The sequence below is a fragment of the Brassica rapa genome, chromosome A08, assembly GCF_000309985.2.
Source record: "Brassica rapa cultivar Chiifu-401-42 chromosome A08, CAAS_Brap_v3.01, whole genome shotgun sequence".
NCBI classification, from domain to species: domain Eukaryota; kingdom Viridiplantae; phylum Streptophyta; class Magnoliopsida; order Brassicales; family Brassicaceae; genus Brassica; species Brassica rapa.
In genome coordinates this window covers 3,977,300-3,990,064 of record NC_024802.2, presented here as the reverse complement: position 1 = coordinate 3,990,064, position 12,765 = coordinate 3,977,300, and the positions used below count along the sequence as shown (strand labels likewise).

The following is a 12,765-nucleotide window of genomic DNA, read 5'->3' as shown; positions in this document are numbered from 1 at the left end:
CATACATCTCCTCCCACTCCGCCTCATTTATGTATTATAATTGGCGACGAAGGTAAGCGATGCATGTTTGAGTTCGGTACGACTTCAGACTATAAATGTCTCCGTTAGATGCCATGAACAGCTCCACCGCTAAGATTTCTCAAAGATTATACTCTGCCAAGCATCACCGCCCACTATGTCGACTTCCTACGTTCTTCTCGCAAATCTGAAAGCAGGCCGTTGCTCAAACACCACCGAGATCAGTTCTTGATGTTCTATAGAAGAAGAAACTTCGTGATGACTTGAAGAGCGTGAGAGGAGAAACTTTTCTTCCAAAGAAAAATCTCACTGTGATGAGTGAGACGATAAATTTCAAACCTTTTTTTCAATATGATTTTGTAAAGATTCTTCCTTCGTTTCACTAATGTGTTTTTTTTTTGTCATTAGTTGAAAGCTACTACAGGAGAGGGAATCAGCTATTACTCGAAGGTTTATATGTTTATTTGATTATATGTCACGGGATACAAGTAGTTTGATTATATGTTTTCTAAATTCTAACTCTGATATCCTGCTTTTAGGCTCTAAAAGGGACTCTGAAGATGATTCTGATGATGATGATAGGTACCTATTTTCCATTCTTTCCTTCCTATTGCAGTTCATCTTTTGTGCTTTAAACTTCTAAAGATTCTTTGCTTGAGATTTAATGCTTTTCCTCAGAGCCCTGGTTTGGGAATATGCAATTGCTTCAGTGTTATCCTTTTTGAGAGTTTTTGATGACTTATATCAACTGAGACTTGTAATTTCCTTTGAGTTATCTTACGATCTGGTTGTCTTTCTTAAATATAAAGAAAGTGACGATGATGAGGATGAGACTGGATCTCTTATGGCTGAACTAGACCAGATAAATAAATAAAGAGGCTCAGGAAGGTATGTGTTCTTGTCTGTGAGATGATTTCAGATTACAATTATAACAAAATGACTACGTTAGTTTTTTCTAAACACATTGACATATGAAAGTTGTATCTTAATATTTATTATTTACATTTTTCCAGGAAAAGCAGCAGCAAATGAAGAGCTAAACGCCAAAGAAGAGGAACTTCCCAAAGGAAACCCACTGCTTGACAACACTCCAACTGTGTTTAGTGTCAAAAGAAGGCTAGCATCATTTGAAGTCTTGTTTCTTCATGAGTCTCTGAATTATATGAATTTTTGGAGGCACATATTAATCTTTTAAGTTTCCTCTTTTTTCAGGTGTGATGATGATGTGGTATCGAGTATTAGGGACGTGGAGAAAATGAAATTAAGCACCTGAGCGCTTCATCAGTAATACAATCAAGAATTACTTCCACAAAAAGTTCCACTTTTGCATTAACGAATGACTCAATGTGTTAAAAATTAATTGAATCGAACTGTTCTCTGTTTTTGAGTGCAGGAGGTCCTTGAGATACAAGGCAAACGAGGAAAGTAGGCTTTTTAATTATATGGTCTACCACCAGAAGCAATCAATCTGATTGGACCGTAAGAATCTTCAACCACAGTAGGTAATGGTTTTTTCAAATACATATACTAACCAGCTATAGCTTTACATCAATAAATTCAGGACAGTGATCGAAATGTTGTCCCAGTTCATACACATGCATTTGGTTTCTTTAATCGGGCATTGCAGTGAGAACAATAAGAGGACTATTGTGCATGACTTGGATCGCCCAAGGTTGAGCTGGAGACAGAAGCTTGAGATATGTCTTGGTGCAGCTAGAGGCCTGCACTATATCCATACAGATTCCGCAAGAGGTATCATCCACCGCGATATGAAGTATGATAACATTCTCTTCGATGAGAATTTCATGGACAAAGTTTCAGAATTTGGATTGTTTAAGACGTCCAGATCTTGACCAGACACGTGTGAGTATGACGGTATAGGAAGATTCATTATCTTGATCCAGACCAGTACAAGATAACAATTGACTGGGAAGTCTGATGTTTACTCTTTTGGGTAATGCTTGAAGTACTTGAGGAAGACCAGATCCATCTATTCCAAAAGAAGAGTCTTTAAGTTATTGTAGTATTGTTAGTTCATGAGGGAGGAAAGCCCGCATTTCTTTTTTATACCCATTGCATACAGATTATTGTTATACTTTCTAGATATTTATTTTCAAATAGTCTCTTTTGTGTGTTTGTGTAAAAGCTTAAAGCAACTATGTCTAGGTATATAAACGAGAATCGAAAACCAAACCGGAATTGAATCAAAAAATCAAATCAGAAAATTTAAATTTCATTTCATATGCTTAAAATATTAATTACATTAAGTTTATAAATTACCAAATATTCTAAAAATATTACATATAAATCAAACTACTCGAAAAAAATCAAATATTTTTTATCCAAAGTAACTAAAATATCTGAATAACCCAAAAGAATGTAGAATATTTTTTAATTATCTGATATTTTATCTGAAAAATACAAAGATCTCCAATTTCCCGATTTATCTAGAATTATCCGAAAAAACAAACAAACCAGAACCAAAATGGACCCAAAATTTATTATTCAGTTTCTACTATTGTTATCCAAACTGGAACAAAAACCAAAATAGCGAAAGTGAAATTCATAAATAATTGAACGGTAACCTATATCTTTAGAACCGGAAAACCAACAAAAACCATAATCGAACCGAAAACCAAATGGTATAGAGGCAACCAAAGTGTTTCATGTTGTGTTTAGACAATGAACAATGAAACTGACTATTTATGAATTTCAATTTGTCTGTTAATGTTTTTGTTCCAGTTGGACAACAATAGTAGAAACTGACTAATAAATATTGGGTCCACTTTGGTTCTGGTTTGGTTTGTTTTAAAACATCATTTTGTTGTTAAATAATATAGATTAATTGTTATTTGTGAAATTATTGAAACTATTTATATATTACATTAAAATATAACATTTTATAATTTTATTACATTACATTATATTTTCAATTGATTTAGCTTGGAAGTGGATTAATTTATAATCGGGAGACGATAATTAATTGTAATAGTATTATAATTATACTCTTAGAATTTTTTTTAAAAATGTTATTCTTACTTTAGATTTTCTTCAACTATATCAAAGTGAAATAGAAATAAAATAGAAATATAAATCATTACATTTTCTTAATTTTTTAATTTCATAATTTTGTAATCTATAACCAAAAAATGGTAGAGGTCTTTTCAACTCAAACTAAAAAATATTAATAAATACAATTTGATTTTTTTTAAAAAAATATTATATTTATTATTTTATTTTAAAGTAAATTTTAAAAAATTTATAAAATTAATATATATTTTCATATACAATAGTTTTAGCGTAAACTAACCCGCCCGTAGGGCGGGCCAACCACTAGTACTTAAATGTTTATATAACTATTTCAAATATAATAATTTTATAATTTACATGTTATAATTAATCATTTGGTTAAAACCGTATGTATTTTCACTTCTTATTATATATTTATCTTATTGTATTTGCATTTAGTTATTAAGCAAATTATTATATTCATGAGAAAACATATTTGAAAATTATTTTGTATTTAATTTATGCTAAATTCTGATCCGTGTTTCAAAGCTGTATTTCTTTTTACTAATATTTTTTATGCTTATTCATTTTAGATAATATATTATTGTATATACAAAAGTCTAAGATATGTTAATTTTTAGACATGTATTATAAGGTTTGTTAATTTTAAGGCGTTCAATCATCATATTATATTTTTAAAATAAATAATTTATATTTATGAAAATAAAATTTATAAATTTATCAATTGAATTTACTTTTATCATATTTATTTAAGTATAATAATTATATTTTAACATGATCATGACTATAAAGTGGGTAAAATAGGATATAATTTATTTATTTTTATTTTATAAACGATAACTTAAAATATATTAAATTATTGTTAAAATAATTTTACACAGATTTATTAGAATTTTTAAATATAATATATAAATATATATTTTATTTAAAATGAAAATATATTATGATTAAAGTAGTGACAAAGATTTTATATTATAAGCTTTAAAGAAATACATGTTAATTTTTATACATGTATTATATATTTTGCTTAATCCATCTTACCAACATATTAGATTTTATTTTTGAACATAAATATTTTATACTTATGAAAATAAAATTTATAAATTTAATACAATTTTATTATACTTAGCTCAATATAATAATTTTCTTTTAATATGATTGATCATGATTATATAATATATAAAATATTACAGAATTTTTTATTTTTTATTTTATAAATGATTAGTGAATTTATTAATGTATAATAATATTTCAAACTAATTTCGAAATTAATGAAAAATATTTAAATATAATTTCGAAAATGAAGATCTTGTAAAAATCTTTTAAAACAGATTTGTTAGATTTTTAAAATAAATATATTTATATTTTAAATAAAAAGATATCAAAAGATATTATGATTAAAGTATTTTAAAGATTCTATGTATTATTATTCTTAATAAAATACATTTAATAAGATTTCTAAGTGATGGTCCAAAAAAAAAAAAAATCACACATGAAAGAAGTCATGACTTCTTTTTTAATATATAAGATTAATTGTTATAATTTGATTGGTTGATAATTTTTAATTTATTTAATGAAAGTTTTTAAAATGAAAATATTCATAGAATTATCTAATCTAATCTATCTTTCCAAACATACAATTTAGCATCTTAAATATAGATGAATTAACATAATTTTTTTATAGAAATAATTAAATATCTAGATTACATTATATAAATTGATAAGATACATATAAATACATATGATACTATAGAAACAATTAGAAAAACGGTTTTTATTATCTTTATATTAGCAGTGAATAAAATAAATCATATATTTTAGAAAACTAATTAATCTAAACTTAATAATATTAATTAAATTCACTTATTCACTATATATATAGTATAAAAATGTGTCAAATGAATGCAAAACAGTCAAATATATAATTCTAAAAAAATTCCAATTATTTTCTAAAGACAATGTGATATAAATTTATTAAGGAAGTTCAATAAAAATGACCATCTCTACAATTGTTAAAGTCAAAGATGAAAAATATAATGTAAATTGAAAGTAATAAAAAATTATTTAAAATATTAGTGAGATGTATTTTTTAAACTATAATAAACTTTTAAAATGTACGATAATAAAATTTTAACAAAATGTATACAAATAAAAAACATTTTATTTCATATAATATTGGATCTCACATTAATATTAAGTATATATGCCTAAAATAACGACATTTAGTTATTTAAAAATTGAAATATTTTTTTTTATTAGTTAATAGATTTAATTAATATAGATATGTTTTAATTTAATTTAAAATAAATTAAAACAATAATTTTAAAAGATATGTAAACTATGATTAGTTTTAATTAAAAGCATTTGGTTGAATGAGTTAATGTTTGATAAAATAGTGAGTTTTATGTTAAACACTAAATTAAAAATAATGAGTGAGAAAGTGTGATTTGGGACAAATTATGAGAAAATTGCTTAAACTACCATTTTCTAATACATGTTTTTATGTTTAACTTAACCAAATTAATCCTTGGTTTTAAAGAGATAAATCCTACCATATATTAATTGAGAAGTCATTTAATAAACTTTTGATTATGTGTCTTTAATAGGTTTATTTTTTAAAAATAGTTATAATTTGATTGGTTGTTAAAATTTATTAGTTATTTTTTTAATCAGATCTAAAAATAAAAGGTAACTCTAGAACTAATTAGTACAAATTACCAAATAACACAAATGATAGTACAAATAATGATTTATGGTAACTAATTGTAGAATTAGAGAAAGAATATATATATATATATATATATATATGTATGTTATATCAATTTCTTTATTTTTATCAATTAGTTATATATAATTAAACAAACTACTTTAGTATTTTTATAGAAAATAAATTCAATGGTTATATATTATTATATAAAAGAATTATATTTGTAGGTAAGAAATTATTATAAATTTTATGTTTTTAAAGCCCACACAAAACTGTTTACAAAAGATCTTTCATGATAAAAGCCTACGATCATTGTATTGGTCATATTGAAGTTACACAAAAAATGCACTCTTTTTTTTTCTCTCTCTTGAGAGCTAGAGTATTTTCGGTTTTTCATGTGTTAAACTAAAATATAAAGTAATTTTACCACCAATTATCTGAATTAATTATAATATTCTTTTCTGTAAGAGAAAAAATTTTAATGACTAAGGTTTATGTTTTTGAACTATTTTAAATTTCACATATTTTCTAAAAATATATACTGAAATTTTTGATTATCCAAATTTTTGATTATCCAAATATTTGATTATCCAAATATTTTAAATTTCTAATTATTATTCAAAAAATATAACAGTGTAAAGTTAAGATATATATCTTTATATAATATAACTATCCGCAAAATTGCGGGCAAACACCTAGTTTATATTTATACATAAATATTATTGTCCTTATGTATTTGACCTATAATCTAATCGTAAACGTATGAAACATAGAGTTTACAATTTTAGGATTGGGATGCATATGTTCACTAAGTCAATGTGGAATTTTGTTTCTAAGTCGATGTTAGTTGATGCTTATTGTATATTTGAATTAATTTTACTTTTCTTCTGCCCTTTCTACACTTGTCTGAAGAACTATATGATAATCTTAGGAAACAAAATTGATAAATAAAATTTCCTCACTTAAACTCTCTTATGTTGGTAGGGTTAGGCCTCAGCAAAAAAACCTGAACTTGAAACCCAAACTAAACCCAAACCAAAATTTTGTTCAAGGTGCACGTTTTAGACATCACATATCATTAATGCTTATATACTAGGAGATCTGGATAGCAAAATTACAACGGAAGTCGAATAAGCGAAAGTAGCGAAATCTATCTAAGTTCGCTAGACTAACCACATAAGCCTAGAAATCCTAGGTGGGTTGCAGCTCATTAGCAAACAGACAAAAATAAAACTTAAGGTTTCTTTAGTGCATAGACTTTCGAGAGCTAATTTTTTGCCCCCTTTTTCTCTGGCCTAGCCTTGTTTATATATTCTTCCAAGGCCGACCATATTGCCATTGATCCACATCTGCTTTGTTTCCATATTTCCTCTGATATTTTCCTTTCTTTGTCGAGAGTCGAGTTTATCTCTTTCGAAAATCTTTCATTATCTTAATTTCTTCTTTATTCCTCTCTAAGTAAAGTAAAATGTCATTAATATTTGGTTACTTTACACGTTAAGTGAAAAGTTCTGTTTCGTGCTTTAGATTGTTTTGGACTGTTTTGAGAATTAAGGTTTCGCTGACTATTCTTGGAAATATCGTCGTTTTGCTCCGAATTGCATTTTTTGTGCTGTTAGTTTACAAAGAGAAAAATCATTTTATTTTGTCTAAAACATATTAGATGTTTAAAATAACAGTTTCCAACTCTACAGTTGGCTAGATTTTACAAAAACTAAAAACAAATTAACTTTTTTGAAAAAAATCTCAACAACAACTACGATTGCGATAAAACGAAGAACGATCAAGATTCGAGCAAGAACACGACAAATGGAGAAGTGGGTGATGCTGAGGAGTTATGAGGAGGTATGGGCACCTTTGAGGAGTAAGGAGACATATGGGCAATCCTGGCCCGGAGAGAGGAGTGTAGAGGTGATGCTAGAGAGAGAGAGGAGTGTTGCGGGAGATGATGAATAGGATAGAAAGTGTTTCTTGGGCGATGTTAAGAGATGAAACGATTGGCGTCGTTTGAGTGGAATTACAAAGCAATGCCAGGAAATATCAGAGATGGCTGGAGACGATGATCGAAGAGGGACATGCACTATCCTTCCGGTTGTGGATGTCACCACCACGATGACATTGACGCAAAAACTAATGGAATATCTTAATCAACAGACACATCAAACCAACCAGGCAACGATTCAAAAAATCAAAGTTCTTCGGGACACAATACTGGATGGCTCGTCAAAATTTCACCTGTAACGAGTTCGGCTCCTGAGCTAGAGCGTGTCCTCAAAGAAAAACAGAAGACACCCTTGCCAAAAAATGGCCGAGTTCGTCCTACATATATGCTAAAGATCCCTCTTTCTCAGGCGAATCTGATCCTAGTGATCACATGACCATGTCCAATATAACCGTGGGACAAGCACACTTTACCGTCGAAGAGAAAGATGCAGTATACTATTAATTGTTCGTGGAAATTCTTAACGGACCGGCTTTGACTTGGTTCTCAAGGCTCATAGAGAATTCCATCGACATTTTCCCGATGTGTAAACCTAGTTTCTCAAGCATTATTCAACGTTCATCCGGAAAGAGTTTCAACTATTGACCTGTGGAAGAAGATGTTGCAAGGCAAAGGAAGGACTCATGGATTTTATTGAAATTTTTTGAAGGGCTGGTTTTCAAGGTGCACGTTCTAGACGCCACACATCAGTTCTCTATGATTATTTTTTTCCTAACTTTTTTCCTATTTTTTAAAAAAATTATTATTTTAAATTTATAAACACTATAAACCTATCTCCCTAACTAAAACCTAGTCTAGATTAGTTGACCGTAAGCCCCTTTGAACCAGTGGTTTAACTAAAGGTTCATTAATGTTTTTAAATCAGGAGATCTGAGTTTCAATTTCTGTAGAAGGCAAATTATGCAGAATATTAGAGAAAAAGCTTATAAGAGATCTTCGACATGGCGCAAAGAGTACCATCAGGAATGGATCTCATAGGGCGACTCTAGGTGATGTAGTCAGACATGAATCCTCATAAGACAAACATAATTGTCGGCTGTAATATCGTATATGTAATGTTTTTCATAGTTTGTAATAGCATAACTAACCAGTGTTAAAAAACTTAGTTAACTGTAACAGTAAAAATATCTTTTATCTCGTTAATAAAACATATTTTGATCATTTTGACTTTTAGAACTATTTTTGTGATAAAGTTTTGTATATTTATCATAGAGTATTTCTCAATTTCTTATAATAAAAATACTCTTTTAATATGGCCAATAGATAAACCATATGATAGCATTAATTTTTTAATCACAAAATAGCTTACAAGGATCAAAATAATCAAATATTTTATTAAAGAAGTAATAGATAAGTTTACCCTTATGGTTAAATAATCTAAACTTAGGGTTTAAATTTAGGGGTAATGTTTGGGGATAGGGTTTAGGATTTAAAGTTTAAGATTTAAAATTTTAAATAATAATTTTAAATTTTCAATAAAGAATTTTCACATTTCGATATAAAATTTGGAAAAAAGAAGAAAATTTGAAATTTGTGTTTGAAAAAGGTTTTTGAATATTGAATAAATTTCTTTTGGGAAATAATATTTTATTATTTATTTATATTTATATACAGTAGAAACTATATAAATTAATACTCAGTAAATTAATAAACACATTAATATATTGTTTATTTTATATCAGCAATAGAATTTATCTATGTTTTCTTAACATTTTTAATATATTCTGATAACATTTAGTAAAATTACATCTTGAAAAACACTTCAATTATATGAAACATATTTTATGTACACCAAATAATACAATAAAATTTATTTTATATTAATAATTATATAAATTAATAAAATATCCTTGTCTTAACATTATTAATTTATAGAGTTTTACCGTATATAAAGTAATGGTATACTTGTCATTTACCTCTTTAATAAATTTATTTAAAATCATTTTCCTTTTGCGTCTTTTTGGTCAAAAAAGGTTTTCGGTGTTTTTCTTAGGAGATTTGCTTTAAAGTATTTTCTTGTTGGAAGAATAAAATACAAAAACAAAAAGAAAGATTTACACTAGAAGGCAGTTTTTGAGTTTATTATTTCACTCTAGGACAGTTTCAACTACCTACACACTTTTTCTCTCATTTCAACACCTTCTCTCCTCTTTTCAGCGTATGAAAATTCATTATTACCCTTTCTCATTATTTTTCTTTTAAATCTAACAAAAATACCAAAAAAAAGAATTATGTGGCCATAAATCAATCTCTTTTTCTCTTTCTCTTTCTCTTTCCTTATCTCTTAAATTCTTTTCTTGTCTTTCTCGTACAATTTTTTTTCTGTAAAACAAATCATGTGGAGAAGAAGATGAAGATTATGATAAAGATGAAAAACACGTGACGATGGAGTTCGATTTTACAACCCTTAGTCGGCCTCATATAGAACCAGTAGAAGAATAAGATGAGGAAATAGAGGATGACAGAGTTGATGATGAAGACGGCGACGACAAGGATGACGAAGGTAAATGTGAGGTATGATTATGAGATATCAAGTTTGTATGGAATCATCAACATCAACGTTTGGAATCCTCGTCTCATCTTCCACTGTGGATTTAACCATCGTTCTGGTGATGGATAGATAACTTCGATGAACTCGGTTTGTGCATATGGCTGCTTCCTTATAATTTCAATGAAGCGGTTATGATTGAACTGAACAACGACTCCGGTTGTCATCGTTAAAGGTGTAAAGATTTGTAATTTTTGAATGCACATATTCGTCTTTGTGAATTACACAGATCATTGTTTGGTTTGTAATCAGTGTACATGTACATTTTTTAAACTGATGTACACGTAGACAGTCAAACATTGTGTACACATAGATAGTCAAAAGTTGTAATTGAAATTTAAGAAGGATTATTATCAAATATTTTATATTTATCTTACGTCTCTTGATGTGTTTTCACTGATCAACATATATACTGTTACAAAATAGTATTCCACATGTACGCATAATTCTCAGTATCTACATGTACATTTATGTGTACAAAAGAGTAAAAGATGGACAATGATTTGCCGTTGCAATGAATATTAACATTTAGTAATCTAATACACACATATGAAAGCATTTGAATGTTTTACATATATACTGACAAATACCATCGACGTGTAAATATATATTTGACTATCCATGTGTACACAATGTTTGACTGTCCACGTGTACATCAGTTTAAAAAAGAGACGTAAGATAAATATAAATTCTTTGATAATAATCCTTCTTAAACTTTCATTACAATTTTTCACTTATATGAAGCAAAGAGAGTCCTCACTACGGTTTGTCCAAAAAAAAAAGTCCTCACTACGTATGTAAAAGCTCCAATTTTTTTCCTTCTTAGCAACATAGATCGAATTGGATACCAAACTTTCCATATCAAAAGAAAATTGGATGAATCAGATGGAAAGATTTGTATTTTATTAAGTTATTTGCAACTATTACACCATAAATAAATATGATTGAATCAAGTCTTGAAGACTAAACATCAGTATACATGTGTACATCAACGTGCATGCGTACATGTGGACACCTACGAGTACATGTACATGTAAAACACTTGCAAACAAAAAATGCGAGTGTTTATTTTACTTGGACAATGCTTCTCCTCTAAAACATACCAAATCTTCTTACTAAGCCAGCTTCAATGTTGTATATCTCTCATACACAATGGGTACCCGTTTTTTGGTCGATGCGCCACAGCTGGCATTTGTGGTACCAAACAAGTGTTCAAGAATATATGTACGGACAATGCAACATCTGATATTTCTTATACATGGCTTTCACAATCAAAAAAATTATAATAATATTACTTAGTACAAGACATTCCCACCAAATGTCGTTCACATGGACAACTGAGATGTCCACATGGACAACTGAGATGTCCACATGGACAATTTACACAAGGCGTACACATTGACAACTTACACGCGGCGTACACATGAATAGCTTCTTGTCTTTGACTCCATGCCAATACTTGTCCACATTATGGAGTTGTCCGTCCAAGAACAAAAAAATAGAATAATAGATAATTCAATCAAGACACATCGTTCAAACCAACATTTCCAACAAAACAAATACATCATATAACAATATAACATAAAATCAGAACCTTATGTTTCTCTAGGATCCATACAGATCTGAATTAGCTTTGTAAGTCATTTCAAAATACTAGATTCAAAAATCATATATACTTTGTGAATCATCTAAAGCTAAGTTTCAAAGGTAATACATAATAAGCTGAGTTGATATAAATAAATAAAAAACAAATCTAAAGGAAGCAAGCTGCATCTTTTGGAATCAGAGATCAACTTTATAATTGAAATTCAGTATTAAGCAGGAGAAAACAAATATATTAAATGTAATCTTACCTCGCCAAGCTGCGGTCAACTTAGTTCCAATCTCTCTGGATTTACATCATCTAGCTTCCTCTACGGCTGAGACGGAGATTGAACAGGAGGTGGAGATACATCGGGTTTCTTAGCCACTTTCTCTTTGCCTTCATTTGTACTTATGGCTACATCTCGTTTTAATGATATTTCTCTGGTGGTTATTCTTGTGGAGGATGAAGGTAGAGATGGAGAAGAATAAGATAGACCAACGAATTAAGACTTTGATTCAGAAAATCCACCATCAGAACTTGAGAGGTGTATGCACGCTTAGATTTTTGTTTCTTTGTTTCAAATCAGTTTAATTTGATCCATAACCACTTTATCGACATAGGAAAAGAGAAAAGAAGATGATGAAAGAGATAAAGAAGAAGAAAACAATTTTATTTATAAAAAAAAGTATGACTGTAAATAAAAGAAGAATAAAAGAGATAGTGTGCTTTTCACAATCTACAAAAGGTGAGTGTTGTTAGGGTTAGTGTTGTCATTTTACTTCCACAAACTATCTCAGTAGTGAAATCTGTCTAATGGTGTAATAAAAAGACAGAAAGTTTCTTTTTATGTTAATAACTTAAACAAAAACTTGTGA

The 12,765-nt window shown here is 28.5% G+C and overlaps 2 long non-coding RNA genes across 2 annotated transcripts; one reads left to right on the top strand and one right to left on the bottom strand.

Moving 5' to 3' along the window:
- The first annotated feature begins 1,230 nt into the window (after nucleotides 1-1,230).
- LOC103834147 lies at nucleotides 1,231-3,193 on the top strand. The gene is made up of 2 exons (XR_004450129.1): nucleotides 1,231-1,302; nucleotides 1,412-3,193. It is a non-coding gene; the product is annotated as an uncharacterized LOC103834147 (long non-coding RNA).
- Nucleotides 3,194-5,864: 2,671 nt separating this feature from the next.
- Nucleotides 5,865-12,635, bottom strand: LOC117127238. Its single transcript, XR_004450136.1, has 2 exons — nucleotides 12,159-12,635; nucleotides 5,865-11,763 (listed from the first exon to the last, which is right to left on the bottom strand). It is a non-coding gene; the product is annotated as an uncharacterized LOC117127238 (long non-coding RNA).
- Between the last annotated feature and the right edge of the window lie 130 nt (nucleotides 12,636-12,765).